Source organism: Panthera tigris, chromosome A1 (assembly GCF_018350195.1).
Source record: "Panthera tigris isolate Pti1 chromosome A1, P.tigris_Pti1_mat1.1, whole genome shotgun sequence".
Lineage (NCBI taxonomy): Eukaryota > Metazoa > Chordata > Mammalia > Carnivora > Felidae > Panthera > Panthera tigris.
In genome coordinates this window covers 77,800,907-77,828,044 of record NC_056660.1, presented here as the reverse complement: position 1 = coordinate 77,828,044, position 27,138 = coordinate 77,800,907, and the positions used below count along the sequence as shown (strand labels likewise).

Genomic DNA, 27,138 nt, shown 5'->3' with positions numbered 1-27,138 from the left:
GGCCCCCATGCACCGTCTGCAATTAGTCACATCTTGTCTAACGGCGCACTAGGGTGATTTTGACTCTTGCTCCCATTGGGACCCGGTGGGGAATCTCTGTGCCTATTATGTGTAGACCCTCAGTCCTCACACTCTGGACATGGACTAGCCATATCACAGTAGTTTGGGGTTTTTTTCTTAAGTTTTAAAAACATAGGGGTGCCTGGGTGGCTCAGTCGGTTGAGCGTCCAACTGTGGCTCAGGTCATGATCTCGCAGTTTGTGAGTTTGAGCCCCGCGTCGGGCTCTGTGCTGACAGCTCAGAGCCTGGAGCCTGCTTTGGATTCTGTGTCTCCCTCTGTCTCTCTGCCCCTCCCCCACTCATGCTCGCTCTCTCTCTCTCTCTCTCTCTCTCAAAACTAAACATTAAAAAATTTTAAAAAAATATATAAACCACAGAGCAATCATTTTAACTTGAAATCAGAAATAATATCCACTAAGCAAGCGGATTTTAAAGTCATCTTCATATTTGCAAAAATTAATTTCACATGAAATACCCATCTTCCTCACACCCTTCAACAGAAGCCTTTACATCCACATTCCACTTACATCTTTTTCTCTCTTATATTCTGCTACCACCTCAATCTTGATTTCATCATTTCACTCATATTTGTCCCTGTCCCTGTCAGCACAGCACAATCCTTCATGCACGTGTTCTCATCTGAGAGCCACAGTTTCCATAGCACAGGTGGTAGCACGCAAGCCAGGTCTTGAATGATGGGGGGAGGGCGGGGAGGACGTGGGAGAGGGTGAAGACGTCTCAGAAGAAGATGACATAATAGCGGCACAGACAAAGATGCAGAAGTGAGAAAGCACGCTGGTGAGCTTGAAATGGTCACGACCACAGGTCACGTGTGTGACAGGGAAAGCTCCTGGACCCTGGGGCAGACATAAGACATGACCACTTAGCTGAGATGTGGCTGATGGATTCATGCATTTGGTAGAGACATCAACCAGGTGACTTCTGAAGTCCATCCTCAAGATGAGATTCTTTAACTGTACTGAATGTTGACATGAGAAGCATAGGTTGAAAACACAGGCTATGAGGAGATTTGGGGTAGAGAGCTTGATTAGGATTGGTGGGCGGTCAGAAGATACTGAAGTCCTGGGACCTGCATAGCAGTGACCACACAGGCATTATGGAGGTAAACTGGGTAGTGACATGCAGGACGGAGGACGGAGGACGAAGGAAGGATGAAAAATTCAGGGATATCACAGAAAACCATCAGCCGTGTCCTTGGCATTCTGGAAAGAAGCTCTGACGTGGGGCAGCAGTGGTCCAAATGTAACAGAGGGAAAGGATACAGCAATTTTGTGAGGAGAGAAGAGAGGACATTCCCGATCTAAACGGATCTGATGGAGGAGGCAGAAGACTCCGATTCCGCTGGTTCCGTTAATAGAACCAATTTGATTCAACTGATTCAAGGGAAGGGACAAGTTTAGTTAGAAAAATTGAGTTCCCTTTAAGATAAATTAAATTGGAAGTTCACGTTCACCAAATCTCTACACCTCTTTCAATGCTCAAGCCCCATCTCCTCTGCGAAGCCTTCCCTGATTTAGCGCAACTAGAGTGAACAGCATTGTCTTCACTACTATCTCTGCCCTTGAGACCTCTTCTCATCCCGCTATTCCCCTTACTGAGTCTGTTATATCGCACAGCCTGTATTTAATCTCATGCTCTGTCCAGATAGCTCCGGTATAGAAAGGACTGGGGACTTTCTTTGACATTCTATACTGGGTTGAATTCTGTACCACTTCACCCGACCCAGAAATAACATATGCTGAAGCCCTAACTCCAGTATCTCCGAATTTGATCTGCTTTGGAAACAGGGTCATTGCAGATGTAATTAGCCACAATGCCAAAGACTGCAGGCTAAGCACCAGGAGGTAGGGGAGAAGTGTGGCATAGATCGTTCCTTACCACCCCACCCCCAGAAGGAACCGACCCTGCAGAGACCTTGACCTCCGAGTCCCTGAACTGTGAGACAATGAATGTCTGCTGTCGAAGCCTCCTAGTCTGCGGTACCCTTGTTATGTCAGCCCCAGCAAACTGATACACGTGTGAAAAAATTAGATACTGGTATGTTCTTAGGAATTATGGGATCCAATAAGTAGATTCTCCTGAAATACAATTTTAAATCCATGTGGAAAAGAAGGAACAGATACTAAATAGGATTTACTTCTATTCATTTGTTCATTTATTCAGTAGTCGAACAGGAATACACTTGCCAGAGATTTGCTTTCTGGCACATGACTGGATCACATAAATCATAGAAGTCATTACTTTCTGAATAGGGAGGAATTTGTGTATCTCCGAACTTCTGGCCCCGTTCTGGACAACGCCAGAGCACATGAGAAAGACGATCTTTTCTAGTACATCATCAGTACCTATGCAAAATAGTCTCTGTACTTAAGTTTCTTTTCTTCCTCCCTTTATGACTTTGATTCCGCTTCAACATGTGGAAAATAACTGATAACTAGTTAGCACCCTTCGTACACGATACTGGCTGTATTATATTGGGGAGAACTGTGTAAAAATTGCAAAGGAGCATTTATATAAATCTGCAACATATTTATGTTGCTTGAAATTAATAGCAATGGAATTGTGCTTAATGTAAATCTAGAACAATGTATAATATATGCACAATAAGAGCAGTATTTTCTGAAATGTATAATGCTCACATTTCCTTATTTTTTTCCACATTAGGATTCAGTTGATGACCCACAAAAAGGAAAAACCATTGTATTTACAAAACAGATCATTAAATATAATTACATTTACAGGCAAAACTACTTAAGGTCCCAAATACCAGGCTCAGCGGCAGATTATCAGACAGAAGGAGAACAGTTATCAGTTTGAATAGTGCCATTTACCACGCAGCTGCACAGAGGTGAGGCAGAAAGCAGGCACCTAATACATTTATATTACAGCAAATTAAGTCTGAGAAAAAAAACAAAAACAAAAAGCAAGACTCTCCTCCTGTAACAGACACCGTGTGAGAAAAAGTCTTTGTAGATAATTAAACTAAGTTGGATTCCATTTTAAAAGCAATATGGTTTGCCCTATTTGTCGCCTAGCACTGAATCGCAGAAAAGCATTCATAAACGACAAGATCTTATCATCGAACCTTGACTTAAGTATCCAGAGAACATCATAGTTTTTGTCCTGCAGGCATCGCACAAGACCCACTATGTGTCGTCCGTGAAGTCTCCCGACCTGTTCCCCGTCTCACTGACCCACCCTCTCCCCTAGTGCCACTGGCACTCGCTGTCTCTCTGCTCCCCTCTTACAGGGACAGACAGACACTGGCTTTCACTCTGCCTCCGTTCCTGTGCTCACCTGCCTCTCTCCACCTGGACGGCAGACCTCGCTAGGTCAGAGGACATGTCTGTGCTGTTTCTGCCTCGCACTTGGCACAACAGGGCTACAGATGCCAAGTTCAAGGAGAAAGGGAAGGAAAGAGAGAAACTGGAGGAAAGGAATGGAGAGAGAGGGGAGGGGAGCTGGGGGAGAAGAAAGGAGGAGGAGGAGGTTAGGAGGGAGAGGACACAGACAAGATGGGTCTTGCCCATCACAGGGAGTAATCTGAGTTCTCTGGGGAACCCGCTTAAATGACAGTCCCCTGCTCCTGGAGGACGGGTGTCAGGGCACCTGCTGGAGGCTTTGCTAGGAGAAACGAGGCTGAGAGCCACTGCGACAGCTTTGCTTCTGATGACACACACCCACGGAAGGCATTTAAATTGCCTGTATCCGCGCTACAAAGAATGGGAAAAGCTTATGGACTTACACACCTCTGAGACTGAAGAGAATTTCAATGTATATTATCATTTGATAGAACTGTAAAAATATATCAGATCGTCAACAGATTTTTACCAGCCAATTTTCCCCTTGACAAGTACCAATTTTGTTCCATGTGTCATATTTTTACTAATTCAAGGTATCACAATCAGTAACTCCTCCAAACAAGTAGTTATTTACAAAGTGTGTTTTTTAATGAGAAATTCAATTCCATAACGTTGACCTAAAAACTAATTTCTAATATCCAAATAACAGATAGAGTCTGACTATATCTATTCACACATACAAACTGTGGGGTTTTTTTTTCATGTAAAATGACCTGTGGTTTCATTATGATTGTAATTTTTGCTCACATATATAACTGTTTAGAGAGTTGATTGATAGAGATAGATAGATAAGTGATAGATAGATAGATAGATAGATAGATAGATAGATAGATAGATAGTTACGTGTTTACAGAGTGTATACTATAGTTTTGAAAAGGACTTTCACATACATCATTTCATTTGATTCTCATTAAAGCTGAAGCGACCCAAAGATCTCATGATGCACACTGTATAATTCAGACACTGTCAGACAGTGGTGTTAAATGACTTGCCACAGATCACGGGGAGGGAGGGGGACAAGGAAGAAAGACGAGGGAGAAGGCAAGAGAAATGAGAAGTCAGAGAAAACGAGTATGTTAGAAGTTTTATCCTCATTTTGCTAATTTCCTCGCTGACCATACACTTAAAATTCTGGTAAGCTGCTACCTTAGAAACTGCTGGTCCCAAGGTCACAGTCTCGGGTCACAGTCTCAAGGACGAAAGGTAGCCTTCCTTTCAATGTGGCTTTGTTACATCAAATTTTTCATTAAAACAGATACAGTATGAAAGTGCACACATGCTTAACTTTTCAAAACTCATATCTTGAATTCATTTATATAATGCCGGGAACTTCAGGTCCTTCTTTTCGGGGGAAGAGGTGACAGGAAAGCCACTCCCTGGCACATTTACTCATCCCACATTTTTACATGCTGTCCTTTTGTGAGACCACTTCTGTAAACTCTTAAGAAAACATAGGATTTTGGATGAAAGTTGTATTCCCCCCCCCCGATATACGTGTATGCGTGTGTGTGTGTGTGTGTGTGTGTGTGTGTGTGACATTTTGCATATGGCTTATTGTGGTCAAGTAAATCTCATTCTTATTTACATTGTTCAAATTTGTTTATATCTATTTAAGTATCCAACTTGCTTCTATTTTCAGTACTTTTACACAAACAGGAGAGTGACTGAGTAGAGTTCAACCCATACTTTGGAAGAAAGAGAGAAAGGAAAAGAGGGAGAGCGGGAAGGGGAGAGATTTCTCTGCTACAGAAAGTCACCAGCCGGTTTTATTTTTATAAAGCAGGTTGCACTCCAAGGAAAAAGCTGGCTGCCTTATATTATCATTGGTGTGTTACAAATTGTTGTTGGCCACTGACCTGGAGCCATCTGCTATGCAAGATTAAACTATTCTGTGCTCACCTGTGTGAAATCTGGACTTCTTGCCTCTGGTAAGACGATCTTGATGCAGATTTAAGAAATTTATTATGCTACTGATCTGTAGAGAATGTGCAAAATCATCTAAGCACCAGGAATTCTTTCTTCTATTTTCTTCAACACTTTAAAAACAGCACCTATTCCAAGATGCTTAGGGATTTTTTTTTCTTTTTTTTAGGTGTATCAGTGTAGGTCACATCATTGAATTTATGTCTCTTCTTCGGCCTGGTAGAGGTTTTCAATTCTATTACATTATTTTAGAAAGTTAAAATCATCATTGACTTTTTTCCAAAGCATCTTGAATTCTGACAGTCTCTTTTCTCACTGAGAGATGCCTGCATCGTAATTCCTGCTGCTATAGATCAAGACTGTTCTGAAACAAGCAAGCCAGAACCTCAAAGAACACCCATATGAGGTTATTTACTATGGAATGCGATTTTGTACATCTTTTACATATCTATCCTTAGGGATTAACTGTCCCTTTGTTTTGACTTTATCCCTTTTTTCAAGTAGTAACTACTGGTATGGAAAACAGGTGCAGTTGTCTAAGTCACATTATATATGGCGAGCGGAAGCTGTAATTTTAGGACTAAGAAATGCCTCTCTGTTCAAGACACAGAGAAATGCTTTGCACAGGACACTGAAGGTTATCCAGCATTTCCCTGGTTGGGGCTGTGAATTTTTCCTGTCTTGCCTGCAAGGGAGATATACTGAGAAGACTAAAGTTATCACCTAGACCCAGGACATCTAGACATCTCAGGAATATGGTTTTTCCATTTCTGTTTGAAACATCTTTGATAATGAGCTCTCTATATTTTAAGATCATCCCTTCGTTTATTAGAGGCCACATTTGTATTAAAATATTAGGAATTTCTTTGTGTCCTTTTCAATTTCTTTCCTAAGTGTTCTATGGTTTTCCAAGTATAGATCTTTTACCTCTTTAGTTAGGCTTATTCCTTGGTTTCTTACTGTTTTTGGTGCAATTGCAAATGGGAAAAGTATGGAGATTCCTTAAGAAACCAAAAATAGAACTACCCTAAGGTCAAGCAATTGCACTATTTTGTATCCAAAGGATACAAAAGTACATATTCAAAGGGATATATGCACCCGAATGTTTATAGCAGCATTATCAACAACAGCCAAATTATGGAGAACGTCCAAATGTCCATCAACTGATGAACAGATAAAGATGTAGTGTATGTGTGTACACACACATACACACATACACACACACATACTGACAAGATTTCACTCTTTTTGAGTGATATATATATATATTTATATATATATATTTATATATATATGTATATATAGCCATCAAAAAGTGTGAAATCTTGTCATTTGCAATGACGTGGATGGAGCTAGAACGTATTGAAATAAGTCAATCAGAGAAAGGCAAATATCGTATGATTTCACTGATGTGGAATTTAAGAAACAAAACAGATGAACATATGGGAAGGGGAGGGCAAGAAGAGAGAGAAACAAACCACAAGAGACTCTTTATGACAGAAAACAAACCATGGGTTGATGGAGGGAATGGGTGGGAGGTGGGCCAGATGGGTAATGGGTATTAAGGAGGGCACTTGTGATGAGCCTTGGTTGTTGTATGTAAGTGAGGAATCACTGAATTCTACTCCTGAACCAATATTGTGCTGTATGTTAACTAAAATTTAAATTAAAAAAATACAAAATATATGAGGCTAATGAAGCATTCCTTCGTACAATCTTCTCCCACCCCACCCACTGGTCCAAGGCCGACCATACAGAGATAACAAAATAGGTGTAATGATTTTCCACATGAAAGGTACAACATGCTCTCTACCATTTTCTAGGGTAGACCCTCCCAGGACAAACTTTCCACATTGCTCTTTCTAGACTTTAACCATTCTGGCCTATTTTCTCTGTATATACTCCAGATATACACCTCCTCCAAATGAATACAGTACTCTAAATGTGAACTCATCCACTTAGGATATTAGATGCTAGGTTTCCATATTGATCGCCTATCTGCATTTATGATGGCTCATGACGCTAAGCATTAATCAACTAATACCCACAAATTTATTCCAAGTGCTCTGTTGTCAAGATAGGTCTTGATTTTCTGGACTTGTGCATAACATTAATATTTTTAATCAGCCAACAAGGCTTAAAATTCTCCCTAATAAAGCCTTCCCTGTTATTCTTAACCCCAGATATCAGCCTGCCAAGATCTTTAAAGTGCTGATCCAAATCATCTAAAGTATTCGTTTTCATAACCCAGCCCTTGCCTTCTAGGTATACACCATACCTACATATGTATACATGCATCCCAGGACTTCACAGAGTAGCATCATTTGTACTCAAACTGCAAATGCAAACCCCCAAGCCCAGCAACAGCAGAATGGACAAATACATTCTGGTATACCCAGAAGAAGAAATATCCAGCAATGAAACTGAATAACCTACATCTCATGCAACAAATATTCAGCGATTCCATTCACACAAAGTTCACGATCAGTCTGAACAAAACTCCATCCCTGCGTGTTCAGGGATGCAAAAACAATAACACTGTACAGAAAATAAAAAATAAATACTATAAAAGTAAAGACAGTGACTAGTGGAGCTGCTTACAGGGGTTTATTTCTTGATACATGTGTTTACCTTATAATAATTCGTTAAAGTTGCTGTGTATGTTACATGCATTTTTTCTCTTTTGAGTGTCATAGTTGTCAATAAAAAAGACTAAAATTAACTTAAGAGAATTAATGAGAATGACTGTCCTTCTACAACCCACAAAATTAGAATCAGAAGTAGTTTGCATGGGGGAGTGTGTAGATGTGATCTGATTACCATGTTAGCACCTTTCTTTTCTCATTCGCCTTCTACTGTGTCTCATGGTAGTTTTCTTCAGAGGCCAGTTTTTGTCATGACAGCAACATGGCTGCAGCAGGACAATATAAAGAGGGAGAAAAGGGGGAGAGAGGGAGGGAGGGATAGACAGACAGATATATAGACAGATAGATAGAGGGATAGAGACTCAATAATGGAAGAACCATTTGATTGGATCAGTTCTTAACCCTGAAAAATCACCAGAGCAACAGATTACTAGTATGCTGATAAACCTGAGCTAAATCATGGTCTACTTCCAAAGTCTGATTTGGTTCAATTTCACCCAAACCATTTGGGTACTAAGTAATGGGGAAAACAGGAAAATGAATGGTGACTGATACACATTCACACGAATACCCATATACATAATCATGCATAATGTTACACATCCATACATACAGATACTGTTATGAAGGAATATACACCAAGGTGTAAAAGGTATATTCCCACAGAGTAGTGGAAATGTGAACTATTTCACTTTCTGTTTTGGTTCATATGTACTTTGCAATGTTTCTATAATAATCAATATTCCATCTCTAATGTGTGTGTGTGTGTGTGTGTGTGTGTGTGTGTGTGTGTGTGCAACTTCCACTCATGAAGTGCCTTCATGTTGTACGTGTATCTTACTGGTCTCGAAGATCACTTGGAATCCCATTTCAGTCTTCTGTTCCTCAATGTTTTGGCCTTGATCAATCCTCTACTTACATTTCTTCCTATAATTGTCACACCTCTCTGCCTATTCTTTCAGCTATGTCTCATTAAAGTTGATCTTTGATTGCCCAAGACTGACACCAGTCAATTAAATACTTTGCCCTAAAGGCAACTTGCCTCAATTAACCTCTCTCACCTCACCCAGAGTCTCCTATCCACAGATGTGGGTCACAGCTGATCAAGGCAATGATGCCGTCGGTCAAATCCAAAAAAGTTGGAAAGCCTCCTTGTTAAAATCAAACTAAACTCCAGCCTATGGAGTGGCATCAGCAAGATGATGGAATGAGAAGCCCCATCTCTGGTTCTCCCACAGATTCACTGACTTGACAAAAATAATAAATAGACCAAAATGCCCCACAGTAGTTACTGTAGCCCAGCCAGGCCCAATGCCAAGAATAGCTGCATTGAAATGAATAAGAAAAGCCTTTGGTTTCTATCCACAACTGCCCTGCCCCCAAGTTGGCACAGCCCCTCATGATTGGGAGAAAATTCCCAACCCATACCTTCTACCTCAGGAAGGAAAAAAGAAGAGAGGAACATGCATGGAACATTGCAGCTTTTGTAGGCTGCCTGGGGGACTAGTTTCTGTCTAGCCTGACGCGGGGCACTGACTGAACCAGCACACCCTGGATGCCTGGGAACCACTGAGAATGGAAGAGAGCTCCGTGACTTCCTCCAGCACCAGAGAGCCTGCCGCATCACAGACACCAGAGGGAGGGGGAGGTTACAAGCTCCTGAGAAAGAAACTGGTAAACCTCTCCAACTGGAAGATCACACAGAGAAGACGTATCCCCATAAAGGTTTAGGGGACTCCCAGAGTCTCTAACTAGGTTGATCGGTGAAGGTTTGACCCTGTACATAGCCAGACTATGAAAAGTAGGGTAGGTGGCTGTTTTTTCATAATCCCAAGTCCCAGGAAGGAAGGAAGGAAGGAAGGAAGGAAGGAAGGAAGGAAGGAAAGAAAGAAAGAAAGAAAGAAAGAAAGAAAGAAAGAAAGAAAGAAAGGGAAGGAAGGAAAGAAGGAAGGGGAAAAAGAAAAACATGACACAATCAAAGGAAAACCAAGTCTCCAAAATCAATCTTAAAGAATTGAAAAATCAATGAAATATCTGACAACAAATTCAGAATAGCCCCATTAAATAAGACATTAAAAGGAGATCAATATACTCAAATGGGATTCCTAGAAGAAAGACAAACAAAAAAAGAGTTTCTTTAAATAAATACTGGCTAAAAATTTTCCATGTCTAAGGAAGGAAATGGACATATTTAAGAAGCTCAATGTATTCCTATTAGGATGAACCCAGAAGACCCACATTGAGACACACGATCAAACTGTCAAAAGTCAAAGATGAAAGGAGAATCCTGAAAATGGCAAAAGAAAAGTGACTCATCATATACTAGGGAGCTCTCATAATGTTATCAGCAGATTTTCCAGGATAAATCTTTCAGGTCTGAAAGGAGTGGGATAATATATTCAAAGTACTAAAAGAAAAAAAAAAACTTGCCAATTGAGAATATACCCGGGCACCTGGTGGCTCAGTCGGTTAAGCATTTGACTCTTCATTTTGTCTCATGTCACGATCTCTCGGATCATAAGATCAAGTCCTGCATGGGGCTCTGCAGTGAAGTCAGGGATCCTGCTTGGGATTCTCTCTTCCCCTCTCTTTCTGTCTCTAATCCTCGCTCAAAATAAATAAAATAAAACATTTTAAAAAACAGAATATACCCAACTGTCCTGCAAATATGAAAGAGAAATAGACTTTCCCAGATAAGCAGAAGTTGAGAGACACAGTACCACGAGAACTGCGTTACAAGAAATGCTAATCAGAGTCCTTCAAACTGAAGTGGAAAATGCTCACATAAAAAAGAAAGCATGCAACCATGTAAAACTCTCTGGTAAAGGCAAGTATGTACTCAAACACAGAATCCTATAATACTGTAATGATAGTGCTTACATCACTTTTAATTACAGTATAAAATTCAAAAGACCAAAGCATAAGAAATAACTATAAAGTTATGCTAATGGATACACAGTATGAAAATGTAATACGTGGCATCAAGAACATAAAATGGCGGGGGGGTGTAAAGGAGTAGAGATTTTCTATAAAGTTATTGTCAGCTTAAAATAGATCTTTATATGATTTTTTTAATCCCCACATAGTTAACATACAATGTTATGTTAGTTTCAGGTGTACAATATAGTGATTCAGCACTTCCATACATCACCCAGGGCTCATCACAACAGGTGCACTCCTTAATCCCCATCCCCTAATTCCACCATTTCCCTGCTCACCTTCCTTCTGGTAATTCTCAATGTGTTCTCTGTAGTTAGAAGTCTGTTTCCTGGTTTGCCCTTCTCTCTCTCTTTCTCTCTCTAATCTTTTTAATTTTATTTATTTATTGAGAGAGAGAGAGAGAGAGAGAGAGAGCGGGGGAGGGGCAGAGAGAGAATCCCAAGCAGACTCTGCACGGTCAGCACAGAGCCCATTGTGAGACTCGAACACACAAACCACGAGACTGTGATCTGAGCCAAAATCAAGAGTCGAACACTTAACCAACTGAGTCACCCAGGCAACCCCCCTCTTTCTTTCCATTGCTCATTTGTATTGTTTCTTAATTTCCACACATAAGTGAAATCATATGGTATTTATCTTTCTTTGATTAATTTGTTTTGCTTAGCACTGTACTCTCTAGCTCCATCCATGTCCTTGCAAAGGGCAAAATTTCATTCTTTTTATGGCTGAATATTCTACCTCTTCTTTATTCATTCTTCTATTAATGGACACTTGGGCTGCTTCCATATTTAGCTATTGTAAATAATGTCACAATAAATATAGGGGTGCATGTATCCCTTTGTGTTTTTGGGGGGTGGAGATAAATCAGTAGTGTGATTACTGGATCCAAAGGTAATTAAATTTATTTTAAATTTTTCTGAGGAAACTTCATACTGTTTTCCACAGTGGATACACCAGTGGGCATCCCCAATAACAATGTAAGAGAGCTCCTTTGTCTCCACACCCTTGCCAAAACGTGGCTATTTCCTGTGTGTTGGTGGTGTTGTTGTTTTTAATTTTAGCCATTCTGACAGATGTGAGGTGATATCCACTACAGTTTTGATTTGCATTATCCTGATGATGAGTGATGTTGAGCATCTTTTCATGTGTCTGCTGGTCATCTCTATATCTTCATTGGAGAAATGTCTGTTCATGTCTTCTGCCCATTTTTAATTGGACTATTTGTTTTCTGAGTACTGAGCTGTAAAAGTTCTTTATACATTTTGAGTACTAATCCTTTATCAGATAACATAACTTGCAAATGTCTTCTCCCATTCCATATGTTGCCTTTTAGTTTTATTGATTGTTCCCTTCACAGTGCAAAACTTTTTTAGTTTGCTGTAGTCCCAATAGTTTATTTTGCTCTCATTTCCCTTGTCTCAGGAGACATGTCTAGACAGATGTAGCTATGGCCAGTGTCAGAGAAATTACCGCTTGTGCTCTCTTCTAGGATTTTTATGGTTTCAGGTCTCACATTTAGGTCTTTCATCCATTTTGAGTTTATTTTTGTGTATGGTTTAAGAAAGTCGTCCAATTTCATTGTTTTGCATGTAGCTGACCAGTTTTTCCAATACCATTTGTTGAAGAGACAGTCTTTTTCCCATTAGTCTTTCCTGCTTTGTCAAAGATTAATTCACCATTTAATTATGGGTTTGTTTCTAGGTTTTCTGTTATGTTCCATTGATCTGTGTGTCTATTTTTGTGCCACTATCTACTGTTTCAACTACAGTTTTGTAATATAACTTGATGTCTAGAATTGTGATACCTCCAGCTTTGCTTTTCTTTCTCAAGATTGCTTTGCTTATGCAGGGTTTTTTGTGGTTCCATATAAACTTTAGGATTTTTTGTTATAGTTCTGTAGAAAATGCTGTCAATATTTTGATAGGGATGGCATTAACTTTTTAGATCGCTTTGATAGTATAGATGTGAACAAATTTTTCTTCCAATCCATGAGAATGGCCTGTCTTTCCATTTTCTTTGTGCCCTCTTCAACTTCTTTGATCAATGTTTAATAGTTTTCCTAGTATAGGTCTTTATCCTCTTTGGCTAGGTTTATTCTTAGGTAGCGTATTATTTCCGGTGCAATTGTAAATGAGATCATTTTCTTAATTTCTCTTTCTGCAGCTTCCTTATTAGAGTGTAGAAATGCAACAGATATCTGCACATTGATTTTGTGTTCTGTAACTTTACTGAATTTATGTATCAGTTCTAGTACTTTTTTGGTGGACTCTTTCAGGTTTTCTATATATAGTATCCATGTCATGTGAAAATATTACTTCTTCCTTACCAATTTGAATGCCTTTTATTTCTGTTTGTCTGACTGCTGTGGGTAGGACTTCCAGTTCTATGTTAAATAAGAGTGATGAGAGTGGACATCCTGATCTTGTTCCTGATCTTAGAAACCTTTCAGTTTTTCCCCCATTGAGTATGATGTTGGCGTGGGTTTTCCACAAACAGCCTTTATTATGTTGAGGTATGTTCCCTCTGAACCTACTTTGTTGAGGCTTTTATTATGAATTAATGTACTTTGTCAAATGCTTTTTCTGCATCTATTTCAATGATCATATGCTTTTTATCCTTTCTGTTGTTGATGTCATGCATCACATTGACTGATTTGCAAACATTGAATGACTCCTGCGTCCCAGGAATAAATCCCACTTGATCATGGTGGGTGTTTTTTTTTTTTTTTGGTTTTTGTTTTTTGGTTTTTTTTTTCAATGTATTGTTGGATTTGACTTGCTGGTATTCTGTTGAGGATTTTTTTATCTATGTCCATTAGGGATGTTGTTCTGTAGTTTTGTGTGTGTGTGTGTGTGTGTGTGTGTGTGTGTGTGTGTGTGTGTGTGTGTGGTGTCTTTATTTAGTTTGGTATCAGGATGATACTGGCCTCATAAAATAAATTGGGAATTTTTCCTTCCTCTTACACTTATTGGAATAGTTTGAGAAGAATAGGTATTAACTCTTCTTAAAATGTTTGGTAGAATTCACCTGTGAAGCCTTTGGGTCCTGGACTTTTGTTTGTTGGGAGTTTCTTGATTACTGATTCAATCTCCTCTGCTGGTAATCAATCTGTTCAAATGTTCAATTTCTTCCTGCTTCAGTTTTGGTAGGTTATACATTTGCAGGAATTTATCCATTTCTTCTGGGCTGTCTAATTTGTTGGCATAGAGTTTTTCAAAATATTCTCTTAAAATTGTATTTCATGGTGCTCTTTTGTTATTTTTCCTCTTTCATTTGTGATTTTTTAAGTCTTTCCTGCTTTTTATGAGTCTGCCTAGAGAGATTTATCAATTTTGTTGATCTTTTCAAAGAAACAGGCCCTGGTTTCACCGATCTATTCTATTGGTTTTTTAGCTTCTATGTCATTTATTTCTGCTGTAATCTTTATTGTTCACTTCCTTCTGCTAGTGTTGGCTTCTGTTTGCTTTTCTAGCTCCCTTAGGGGGAACACTCAGTTGTTTATTTGAGATTTTTCTTTCTTCTTGAGGGAGACTTGTGTTGCTATAAACTTTCCTCTCAGAACTGCTTTTGCTGCATCACAACAGTTTTGGACAGTTGTGTTTTCATATTTGTTTGCTTCCATGTTCTTTTTTATTTGATTTCTTGGTTGACCCATTCATTCTTTAGTAGCATGCTATTTAATGCCCAAGCATTTGTTTTCCCTCCAGATTTTGTTGTTGTTGTTGTTGATTCTTAGTCTCCTAGAATTGTGGTCAGAAAAGATACATATGACTTCAATCTTTTTTAATTTCTTGAGGCTTGTTTTGTGGCTTAATATGTGATTTATCCTGGAGAAAGTTCCATGTGCACTTGAAAAAAATGTGTACTCTGCTGTTTTAGGATGGAATGTCCTGAATATATCTGCTAAATCCATCTGGCCCAGGGTGTCATTCAAAGCCATTGTTTCCTTGTTGATTTTCTGTTTGGATGATCTTTCCATTGACGTACTTGATTTGTTAAAGTCTCCTACCATTGTTGTATTACTATCAATTCAGTTCCTTTATGTCTGTTATTGTTTTATGTATTTGGGTGTTCCAATGTTGGATACAAAAATATTTACAATTGTTATTTCTTGTTGGATTGTCCCATTTATTATTATATGGCATCCCTCTCTGTCTCTTGTATAGTCTTTGTTTTAAAGTCTATTTTACCTAAGTATTGCTACTTCTTTTGATATATCCCTTTGCATGATAAATGTTTCTTCATTCCATCACTTTCAATCTAGAGATGTGTTTAGGTCTCAAATTAGTCTCTTGTAGGCAGCATACGGATAGGTCTTATTTTTTTTATCCACTCTGTCACCCCATGTCTTTTGATTGGAGCACTTAGTGCATTTACCCTCAAAGTAACTACTGATAGATAGGTATTGCCATTTTCTTACTTGCTTTGTGGTTGTTTTTATAGTTTTTCTCTGATCCTTTCTTCTCTTACTGTCTCTCACGGTTTGCTGGTTTTCTTTAGTGATATACTTGGATTCCTTTTTATTCTTTGTATGTTAGTGGCTTTTGATTTTTGATTAGTGGCTTTTTTTTTTTACCATTAGGATTGTGTATGACATCTTCTATAGCTGTCTATATTAAGTTGATAGTCACTTAAGTTCAAACACATTCTTTACTCCTCCCTCCCCAACATTTTAGATATATGGTGTCACACTTTATATCCTTTTATCTTGTGAATCCCTTAACTATTTTTTATAGAAATACTTATTTAAACTGTTTTTGTGTCTTCTACTTTTCATACTCTCACTTATAGTCTTTTCTTTCCACTCAGAGTCCCCTTTAATATTTCTTATAGGGCTGGTTTAGTGGTCATGAACTCCTTTAGTTTTTGTTTGTCTGGGAAACTTATCTCTTCTTTTTTTAATACTTTAAGTCATTGTTACACTCAATGTGGGGCTCAAACTCACAACCCCAAAATCAAGAGTCATATTCTTTACCAACTAAACCAGTCAGGTGTCCCTTATCTCCCCTTCTATTCTGAATGACAGCTAAATAGAGTATTCTTGGCTGTAGATGTTTCCCTTTACACCTTGAATATATCATGCCACTGCCTTCTGTCCTGCACAGTTTCTGCTGAAAAATCCACTAATAGCCTTATGGGGATTTCCCTGGTATGTAACTGCCTTCTTTTCTCTTGCTGCTTTTAATTTTTTTTTATTTATCACTACTTTGTTTACCATTTTGATTACTATGTGTCTTTATGGGAACCCCCTTGGGTTGATTTTTGTTCTGTTTCATTTTTTCGAGAGAGTGCACATGCAAGTAGTGGAGGGGCAGAGGGAGAGGGAGAGAGAGAATCTTAAGCAGGCTCCATGCCCAACGTGGAGCCCAACAAGGGGCTCAATCTCATGACTGTGAGATCATGATCTGAGCTGAAATGAACAGTCAGGCATTTAACCGACTGAGTCACCCAGGCACCCCCTCCTTAGGTTGATTTTTAGGAGATCTCTGTGCCTTCTGGATCTGGATATCTATTTCATTCCCTGGGTTAAGGAAGTTTTCAGCTACTATTTATTCAACTAAATTGTCTGCCCCATTTGCTCTCTCTCCTCCTTCTGGGATCCCTATAATGCAAATGTGATTATACTTGATGAAGTCACGGAGTTCCCTAAGTCTATTCTCATTTTGCATAATTCTTTTTCTTCTCATTTGTTCAGCTTGATTACTTTCCATTATTCTGATTTCTAGTTCATTAATTTGTTCCTCTGTTTCTTACAGCCTCCTATTTATTCCATCAAGTATATTTTTAATTTCATTTATTATGTTCTTCATCTCTGATTGGTTCTTTCTTATATAACTATAAGACATTTTATGTAATCCCCATGGAAACCACAAAGAAAAACAACAACAGAAGATCTACAAAAGAAAATAAGGAAGCTAAGTATGTCACTACAAAAGATTGACAAAACGTAAAGGAAGGCAGCGAGAAGGGGAAAAAAAAGAACAAAACAACTATAAGATAAACAGGAAACAATGAACAAAATGTCATTAGTAAGTCCTTCCCTGTCAATAATTACTTTATATGTAAATGGTTTAAACTTTCCAAACAAAAAACATAAAGTAGTTGAATGGAAGTAAAAAAAAAGACTCCCTTTTTTTTTTTATTTTTTAAATCTTTATCTTTGAGAGAGACAGACAGAGCATGAGCAGGGGAGGAACAGAGAGAGAGGGAGACACAGAATCTGAAGCAGGTTCCAGGCTCCAAGCTGTCAGCACAGAGCCAAACCCGGGGCTGAACTCATAAACCGCGAAATCATGACCTGAGTCAAAGTCGGACACTCAACTGACTGAGCCACCCAGGCACCCCAAAAGGAGACTCACTTTAGATGTAATGGCACACACAGGCTGAAGGTGAAAACATAGGAAAACATATTCCATCTAAAGAGTCACCAAAAGAGAGCAGAAATAGATATATTTATAGCAGATAAAATGCATGTGAAGTCAAACACTGTCAAAAAAGACGAAGACATTATATGATGACAAAAGGGTCAATTCACCAGAAATACATAACAATTATAAATATGTATACACCTCATGTCAGATCCCAAGTACTTGAAAAAACTGCCATAATTTAAAGCAGAAATAGATCGTAATACAACAGTGGCAGGAGATTTCAAAAGCTCATGTGATGGTTCATTCTGTGTTCATTTGGGTGGGCCATGGGCTTCCCAGATTAAACATGGTTTCCGGTTGTGTCTATCAAAGTGTTTCCAGATAAGATGAGAATTTTAACTGGTGAACTCAGAAAGTAGATTGCCCTACCCAGTGTGGTTGGGCATCATCCAATCCATTGAGGTCCTGAAGAAAACAAAAGGCAGAAAGAGGAGGAATCTGTCCCTTTATCCATGCCTCACTGAGCTGGAACATTTCACTTCATCTTCTGCCCTTGGAGTAGGATTGATACCATAGTTCTCCTGCTTCTCAGGCTACAGGACTCAGAATGAATTATGTCACAAGCTTTCTTTCCTAGGCCTTTGGTTCACAGAAAGCATACCATGGGACTTCTCAGCTTCTAAAATCACATGATCCAATTCCTGACAAAAAATTTCCTTTTCTTTCCTTAACCCTGACTAACATAGCCCATTTTCAATAATGACGAGAACAGCCAGACCGAAGATCAATAAACGAAGAGAGGACTTGAACACGACTGACCAATTCATCCTAGCAGACATACACGGAACACTCTACCCAACAACGACAACATACACACTGTTCTCCAAGTGTACGCAGACATTCTCCAGGGTAGATGATGTATTAGGATATATTAGCCACAAAACAAGATGTAAAAATTTAAGAATATTGAAAAACAATTAAGAATATTAGTATGCGATCATACCAGGTATCTTTTTTTTTTACCACAACAGAAAGAAACTAAATATCAGGAACAGGAGAATAAAGTGGAACATTCGTAGGTATGTGGAAAAAACACACTCCTAAAAAACAATGAGTCTAAGAAAACATCGCAAAGGAAATTAGAAAATATCTTGAGACAAGTAAAAATGAGAACGCAACATAGCAAATCTATGAGACACAGTAAATCAGTAGCAAGAAGGAAGTTTAGAGCAGTAAACACTGACATTCAAAAAGAAGAAAGACCTGAAATTAATAACCTAACTTTACACATGAAGGAACTAGAAAAGAAAGTGAGCCTAAAATTAGAAAGAAGGAAATAATAAAGATTAGAACAGAAAGAGATAAAATGGAGAATAGAAAAAAATACAGTGAATGAAACTAAGAGGGGAGCTTTGAAAAGATAGACAAAACTGAGAAATCCTTAGCTAGACTAAGAGAAAAATGACTCAAATAAGTCAGAAATGAAGAAGATATATGACAACTGAGGCCAAAGAAAGAAAAAGATTTCTAAGAGACCAGTATGAACAACTGTATGCCAACATTGGATAACCTAGTAGAAATGGATACATTCCTCAAATATACCAAATACACCAAAATATACCAAAAATACATCAAAAAATCTGAGCTGAACTATACCCAGCAAGGAGATCTAATTAGTAATCATAACCTCCCAACAAAGAAAAGCCCAGAACCAGATGGCATCACTGGAGAATTCTACCAAACATTTAAAGAAGAATTAACACTAATCCTTCTCAAATTCTTCCAAAAAGTTGAAGAAGAAACACTTCCAATCTCATTTTATGATGCTAGTATTAACCTGATACTAAGACAAAGATACTACATGAAAAGAACACTACAGACCAATATTCATGGTAAATATTGATGAAGAATCCTCAACAAAATAGTAGCAAACTAAATTCAAAGCACATTAAAATCAATATATACCATGACCAAGTGGGATTTACTCCTGAGAAGCAGGAATATTTCAGTATTTTAAAATCTATTAATACAATACATCCCATTAATAGAACAAAGGGCAGTGACACCTGGGTAGCTCAGTCCATTAAGCATCCAACTTCAGCTCAGGTCATGATCTCATGGTCCATGAGTTTGAGCCCCACATCGGGATCTGGCTGACACCTTAGAGCCTGGAGCCTGCTTCAGATTCTGTGTTTCTGTCTCTCTCTCTGCCCCTCCCCTCCTCGTGCCCTCTCTCTCTCTCTCTCTCTCTCTCTCTCAAAAATAAATAAACATTAAAAAAAACAAATCTAATAGAACAAAGGGCAAAATTTACATGACCATCTCAAATGACACAGAAAAAGCATCTGACAAAACTCAACACAATATCCTTCCATAATAAAAATGTTCAACAAGGTAGAAATAGGAGGAAATTATCATAATATTTTTAAAAGCCATATATGAAAAGCCCATGGCTAACATCATACTCAATGGTGAAAAACTGAAAGCTTTTCCTGTAAGACCAGGAAGAAGGAAAGGATACCCATTCTTACCACTCTTATTCAACAACATACTGGAAGTCCTAGCCAAAGCAATTAGACAAGAAAAAGAAATCAAAATCATCCAAACTGGAAAGGAAGAAGTAAAATTATCTCTGTTCATAGACAACATGCCCTTATATGTAGAAAATCCTAAAAACTCCACCTAAATAACTATTAGAATAAGCAAATACAGTGAATTTTCAGGATGCAAAATCAACACACAAAAATCAGTTGTGTTTCTGTATACCAGGAATGACAAATTTTTTTGAGTGAACAGTTTTAAAAGAAAATTAAGAAAACGATCCCATTTACAATAGCATCAAAAAGAATAAAATACTCAGGAATAAACGTTACCAAGGGAGTGAAAAGATTTGTACCCCGGAAACTACAAAATATTGTTGAAAATTTTTAAAAAGACATAAATAGGGGCGCCTAGGCGGCTCAGTCGATTGGGCATCTGACTTCGGCTCAGGTCAAGATCTCACAGTTTGTGGGTTCAAGCCCCGCATCAGGCTTTGTGCTGCCAGCTCAGAGCCTGGAGCCTGCTTTGGATTCTGTGTTTCCCTCTCACTCTGTTCCTCCCCCACTCATGCTCGCTCTCTTTTTCTCTCTCTCTCTCTCTCAAAATTAAGTAAAATTTTTAAAAAATTAAAAATAAAGTAAAATAAAATAAAATAAAAAGACACAAATAAATAGAAAAACAACCCACGTTGATGGATTGGAAGACTTAGTATTATAAAATGCCCATACTTCCCAAAGTGATCTATAGATGTAATTCAATCTCTATTGAAATCTCAATGGCATTTTTTGCACAAATAAAAAAGTCTATCCTAAAATTTATGTAATGCCAAAGGACCCCATATAGTGAAAACAATCCTGACAAAGGACAAACTGGAAGTTTCATGCTTTCTGATTTAAGAACATATCACAAAGCTGTAATGATCAAAACAGTATAGTATGGCCCAAAGACAGATGTGTAGACCAATGGAACAGAATACAGAGCACAGGAATAAATCCTCCTGTATGTGGCCAAATGATCTTCAGTGAGGGTGCCAAGATTACCTAAGAGGGGAAGGGTAGTCTCTTGAGCAAAGATGCTGGGAAAACTGAATGCCCACATACAAAAGAATGAAGTTGGATCCTTACTTTATACCACATACAAAAACCAACTCAAAATAGACTGAAGACCTAAGCATAAGCCTTGAAACTATAAAGCTCCCAGAAGAAAATATAGGAGATCAGCTTCATGGCACTGAATTGAGCAGTGGTATCTTGCCTATTCCACCAAAAACACAGACACCAGAAAGCAAAAATAAACAAATGAGACTAAAGCAAACTTTAAAATGCCTGTACAGCAAAGGAAGCAATCATCAGGGTGAAAAGGCAATCTAGAGAATAAGAGAAAATATTTGCAAAACCTATATATGGTAAGGGGTTAACATCCAAAATATTTAAAAATCTCCTACAACTCAACAAGAAAAACTATATTATTTAAAATGAGCAAAGATCATTTCCAAAGATGATATACGACCAACAAGTATATAGAAGGATGCTCAACATCTCTAACACAAATCAAAACCACAACGAGATATCACTTCACCTGAGTTATGATGGCCACTATCAAGAAAACAAAAACTAACAGGCTTCGGCAAGGATGTGGAGAAATTGGAACCCTTATGAACTGTTGGTAGGAATGTAAAATGGTGCAGCTGTTATGGATGATAGTATGGAGATTCTCAAAAAAAATCATATTCCATTATAATAATATTCCATTTTATATATATATAATATATATATTATATATATATACACAAATGGATGTATATGACATGTATATGTCATGTATATGTATATATGGCATGTATATGACAAATTGATGAATCTTGAGGTCTTTAGGCTAAGTGAAACAAGTCAGACAGAGGAAGACAAATACTGTATGGTCTCACTTATATGTTAAAACAAAATTTTAAAACAATCTTGCAGAAACAGAGAACAAATGGGGGTGGTTGGGGTAGGCAGTGGGAGCTGGGAAGTAGGGAGATGACTAGTGGTGGGCAAAGGTCAACTTCCAATTATAAAATGAATAAGTTCTGGGATGCCTGGGTAGCTCAATCTGTTAAACGGCTGACATCGGCTCAGGTCATGATCTCATGGTTCGTGGGTTCGAGCCCCATGTCAGGCTCTGTGCTGACAGCTTGGAGCCTGCTTCAGATTCTGTGTCTCCCTTCCACTCTGCCCCTCCCTGGCTCTCTCTCTCTCTCTCTCTCTCTCTCTCTCTCTCAAAACATTAAACATTAAAACATTTTTAAAAATTGTAAAGTGAATAAGTTCTGTGATGTAACATACAGCATGGCGACTATGATTAACCATGTTATGTTATATGTAAGTAATAAGTATAAACTGTAATATATAAGCAAGAGGTGGATATTTAAAGTGCTCACCACACAGGCACATGCAAAACTGTAACTATGTAAGGTGATGGATGTGTTGACTATACTGCGGTAATCATTTTGCAATATATACTTGTATAGAGTCCCTTCCTTGGGCACCTTACATTTGCACAGTTATGTCAATTACATCTCCATAAAGCTGGAAAAAATTTTAAAATAGGATTATCAGACAATTTAGTAATCCCACTTTGAGATATATGTCAAAAAAGAACCGAAAACGGGATGTCAAAGGGATATTTGTACACCCATATTCATCTCAGCATTATTCACAGTTGCTAAAAGGAGAAAGAAAGCGAACTGTCCGTTGATGGATGATTAGATAAGGAAAAGACAGTGCATACACACAATGGAATATTATTCAGCGTTGGGGAAAAAAAAACAAGTCCCGTCATACGCTACAAAAAGGACACTACGCTAAGTGAAAAAGGCAAAACAAAAAGATGAAAAAATACAGCATGCTTCTGTTTATATGAGGAATCTAAAGCAGCCAAACTCTGAGATGGAAAGTGGGGTGTGGCTGCAGGGGTTGCCGGCAGGGGAGGGAAACTGGAAATTGTCATTCAAGGAGTATAAGATTTCAGTTGTGCAAAGGGAAAAACTAGAGACCTGTATGCTTAAAAATGATTGTGATGGTAAACTTTCTGTTAGGTGCGTTTTGCCACTATGAGAAAAAAAAAAAAAGCTGATAACAAAAAAAAAAATCAAACTAAACTCTACCATAAATTCTTATAAATAGGAACCTTAGAAATTAATTCACCTAATTTTATACATGGGCTAAATGCGGATTAATTGTAATTCGCTTTTCAACTAAGCAGTCAGGTTAGTTTGTAATGACTTACTTTTGTGAACTATTCTGGTTCCTTGTGTTTCTCTAATGGCTTAAAAATTATCTGTGATGAGGGTGTATACCTAATACATATAATGTATTATTTGGGATTGGAACCTCTATACCAATTTATAGTCTCTAGGATACTTTATGAAGCTTGGGACATCGGATCTGCCCAGTTCTCTGGGGTCTCTGTCATTCTCCATCATGTTCCAGGATTGCCAAGAGCACCCCCAATCACACCTGATGTCCTTTCAGTAACCTGGCATGTGACTCATCTGAGCCTCACCTGAGTTTATTTAAAAGAAATACATAGGGGCCCCTGGGTGGCCAGTCAGTTAAGCGTCCAACTTCAGCTCAGGTCATGATCTCACAGTTCATGGGTTCGAGCCCTGCATCGGGCTCTGTGCTGACAGCTCAGAACCTGGAGCCGGCTTCGGATTCTTTATCTCCCTCTCTCTCTGCACCTCCCCTGCTCATGCTGTCTCTCTCTCTCAAATTAAAAACAAATCTTCAATAAAAGAAATACATACATAAATTTTTGTTTTAATTTCCTCACCTATCCTGGGCTTTCACCCAAGATTCTGGTTTGTTTTCCTCGTGTAAGCTCATTGTCTTTGATGAAGAAGATGGGGACCAAAATTACAATGAGGAGACCCATCTTTACGTGACCTTTACTTTTTACATCATCAGTCCCTAGCAGAGGAGACCACGGCCTTGGCCTTCTTGCCCTACACACTGCGAAAATAAGCCTGTTTATGATCTCCAGCATTTTTTTTCAAACCTGCACTGGTGATGAGAGTTAGCCCTGACATTCTTCATGTGGGTTCACATTACTCTTTGTCGATTTGGGTGGACATTTGCTCCTTCTCCACCTCGTCGGCACGTGCTCACCAAATGTCACCTCACGGGCGGGCCTTAGCGATGTGCCGTTTCTACGCGACTTCTTTGGCTTCCCCGTAATGACAGTGTGACTGCAGAGCCGCGAGGCTGCTTTGTGTCCCCCACGCCATCTACACCCCACCTGATCTTCCGGTCTCTGTCCCCGGGGCTCTTTCCTCCCAGCATCTCAAACCCCCCTGCCCTTGGGTCCACTATGCACCAGACTATCTCAACGTAGTACGGGACGGTGTGATCATTTTCTTCCAATGGTTTCACCAAGTTTCTGTCACCAACGAGCAGGCTCAGATCCCTCACAGCACTTCCTCCCAGGGTCTTGCCGCTCAGGAAGAGCTTCTTAATTAGCACCCCAACTTGTTCAAGGAACCCAGACGTGCTCAGAACAACACTTCAGCAGAAGTCCTAGCACACCGACGTCTCCTCCAGGCAGGATAACACGACCTGACCTTCAAAGAGCTCCTGTGCAGTGACAAGTCCCAAGCTAAGTGGGTCCAAGCAGGTTTATCTCCCTGAACCCCACATTTGACCCCAGAAGGCGGCCACTCTGTGGACTCCGTGTCACAGAAGAGGTCTAGAAAGGTTTTTCCCCGTATTTGTGGTGCCGGAGAAGTGAGAAGCAGACCTGGAATTTCATCATCCGCTGTCCACTTCAAGTTCACCTCCTCGCTGACCATTTACAGTGCACTGAGCATTCACGCTTCATTTCACATGTACGCTGGATCGCACACTCAGCGTGCCGCACACTCACCGTACTGCTCACTTACACTGCACCGCACACTCACCATGTCGCACACCTACGCCGCACTGCGTGCTCACCGTGTCGCACACTTATACTGTCCTGCCTACTCACCGTATGGCACACCTATGCTGTCCTGCACACTCACTGTGTCGCACACTTACACTGCACTGTAATTTCTTGCCCCAATGCCCCTTTTATCACCTACATTAGGAAAATTCTACTCATCATCCTTATGTGAATTCTCACGCGTGTGTAGCTTCAGCAAATAGCATGCTTCATTCCACTCCAGAAAACGGTGACCTGCTCCTTTCTACACACTAGAAAATGAACGCAGTAAGCTCAAACCTATATAAAATGCCTTTCACAGTATTCCATTCTACTAAATTCCTCTGTTTCTTACGCCAAAGTTCTTTTGTCTTGCTCTTGCATTTAGTTTTAAATCACTGAAATGAATGTAAAGTTAATGACTCACTGTCCCAAATCATAAAGATAAAAGGCATATTAATAGACTTTTTAAAAGAAGATTTGAGAGCTCATGGAATGATTTCTACCCAGGGACTCTCGAACCACGTATAACTGAACTGCTTATAACCAAGAATCTAAATTAAAAAGAAAATGAGTACACCCAGAGAAGACTTTATCATTCTTAAAGGAATTATTTAATATTTCAAATGTGTTCATTAAAGGCATACAGTCCCACATGCTAGCGGCTGTAACCCACCAAGTTCATTTTTAAAACACTAATTCTAGTAATAGTACAAAAGAAGGCATTCAACACTTCAGTTGTAGAAAAGGAATATACTCAAATGCCCATTTTTATGTGTAATTCAATTTAGCTTATGAGAATTTGAACATCAAACTCACCTTTATACCTACCTCCAAACATTATTTTTTGTAACCAAAAACGTCCTCCGCAATTTTGAGGGACACAACTGACTTACTTTACTTACATTACTTTAATAGTGATGCCGTCTATCATAGGAATCGCGTGTGGGTAAAGGAGAAGCATAAAAAAACTTAAGAAATGAATATAAGGTATCAAGCATTTGAATGAAATACGGGCTCTGCCTTCATGTTTTTTCCTCTTAAAATTCAGCTACAACTGAATTACAACTTAAAAATAAGCTACAACTTATTTTTTACATGTCTTTTTTTAGGGGGATGATGATTATTTACCAAACTCAGGTTCCACGTAAATTACACTGAACGTGACCTTCAGGCCCCACCGTTTCTCCTCATTGACTCAGCAGACATCTTCCGGAAGGGGCAAGATAGCAAGTATTTGAAGCTACGAGGACCACGGGGTCCCGGTGGGTCACACATGCTCTGCCGTGCTGTGCTGTGCTGCGTGGCTTCTCCTGTCCTTTGAAAATGTAAACACCACGTGTAGCTTCCAGGCTACAACACAACACAAAGAAGTCACAGGTCACTCCTGCCCCCAGCCTCCATTGTGTTGCCACTGGCTGCTGACGGTTTTCCGTGGGGCACTTGTCAAAGAAGCCAAAAACAAAAAAATGTTTTTCTCTTAAAAAAGAAAGAGCCAGATTTTTGCCTAGTGATAAGAGCACAGAATTAATAACCAGACCTTTATGCAAGTCCTGATCTATCCTGAACTAGCAGGTGTGATTCTGAATACATTACTCCGTCGTCTCTCTAGGTTTCTTTTCCTTATCTGTAACATAAGGGGATGATTTTCACTGGAGGGAGAAGGACACAGTGGGAGGGATCCGTGGGGTAGGGTCTGGGCTGGTGGCAGAGAGGAGAGGCACGGTGAAGTGAGACGGACTCCACGTGGATGAAACACACACAGCGGTCAGTGCTGGAGTCTCCAAAAGGCATTTCCAGGGCTCTGAGTCAGCTGCCTTTTGCAGGGATTCTATGCATTCATATAACAGCTACCAAGCCACACGTGAACACAGAGACACTCGAGGATGGAGAGCGGAAGTCAGACATTCAAACACAGCAGGCAGCACGAAGGACAGGCACAAGCCGTGCGTGGAGTCAGAAGGGACATCTATGGGGTGTGGGTGTTCCGGGAAGATGCTCTGGATCTGACCCCAGCTGGACAGAGTGAGAAGCAGGTTCGCGGCACACAGAATGAATAAAGTCTGCGCATTCGGAACTGCTGAATTCTGGGTGGGGGCCGACAGGCAACTCCATGCCGTCCAAGGTAGCAGACGTGAGTCGGGACCGTGGGGAGGCCAGAGGGTGGACGGGACGGGGTCAGGAGCCACACAGGCTGTGTGCAGAGCGGCACGGGCTCGGTGCCGTGGGTAATGGGAAATCACTGAAGCCTTTTCAGCCACAGGCCTCCTGGCCAGATTGGCATTTCAGATAAATCACTCTGGCATCTGTGATCAGATCTGAGGGCACAGCCTAGCC

The 27,138-nt window shown here is 39.5% G+C and overlaps 1 protein-coding gene across 1 annotated transcript in view; it reads right to left on the bottom strand.

The window, feature by feature from the left end:
- MYO16 (myosin XVI) overlaps window positions 1-27,138 on the bottom strand; it is a 610,989-nt gene that overhangs the window by 579,170 nt on the left and 4,681 nt on the right. The window lies entirely within an intron of this gene.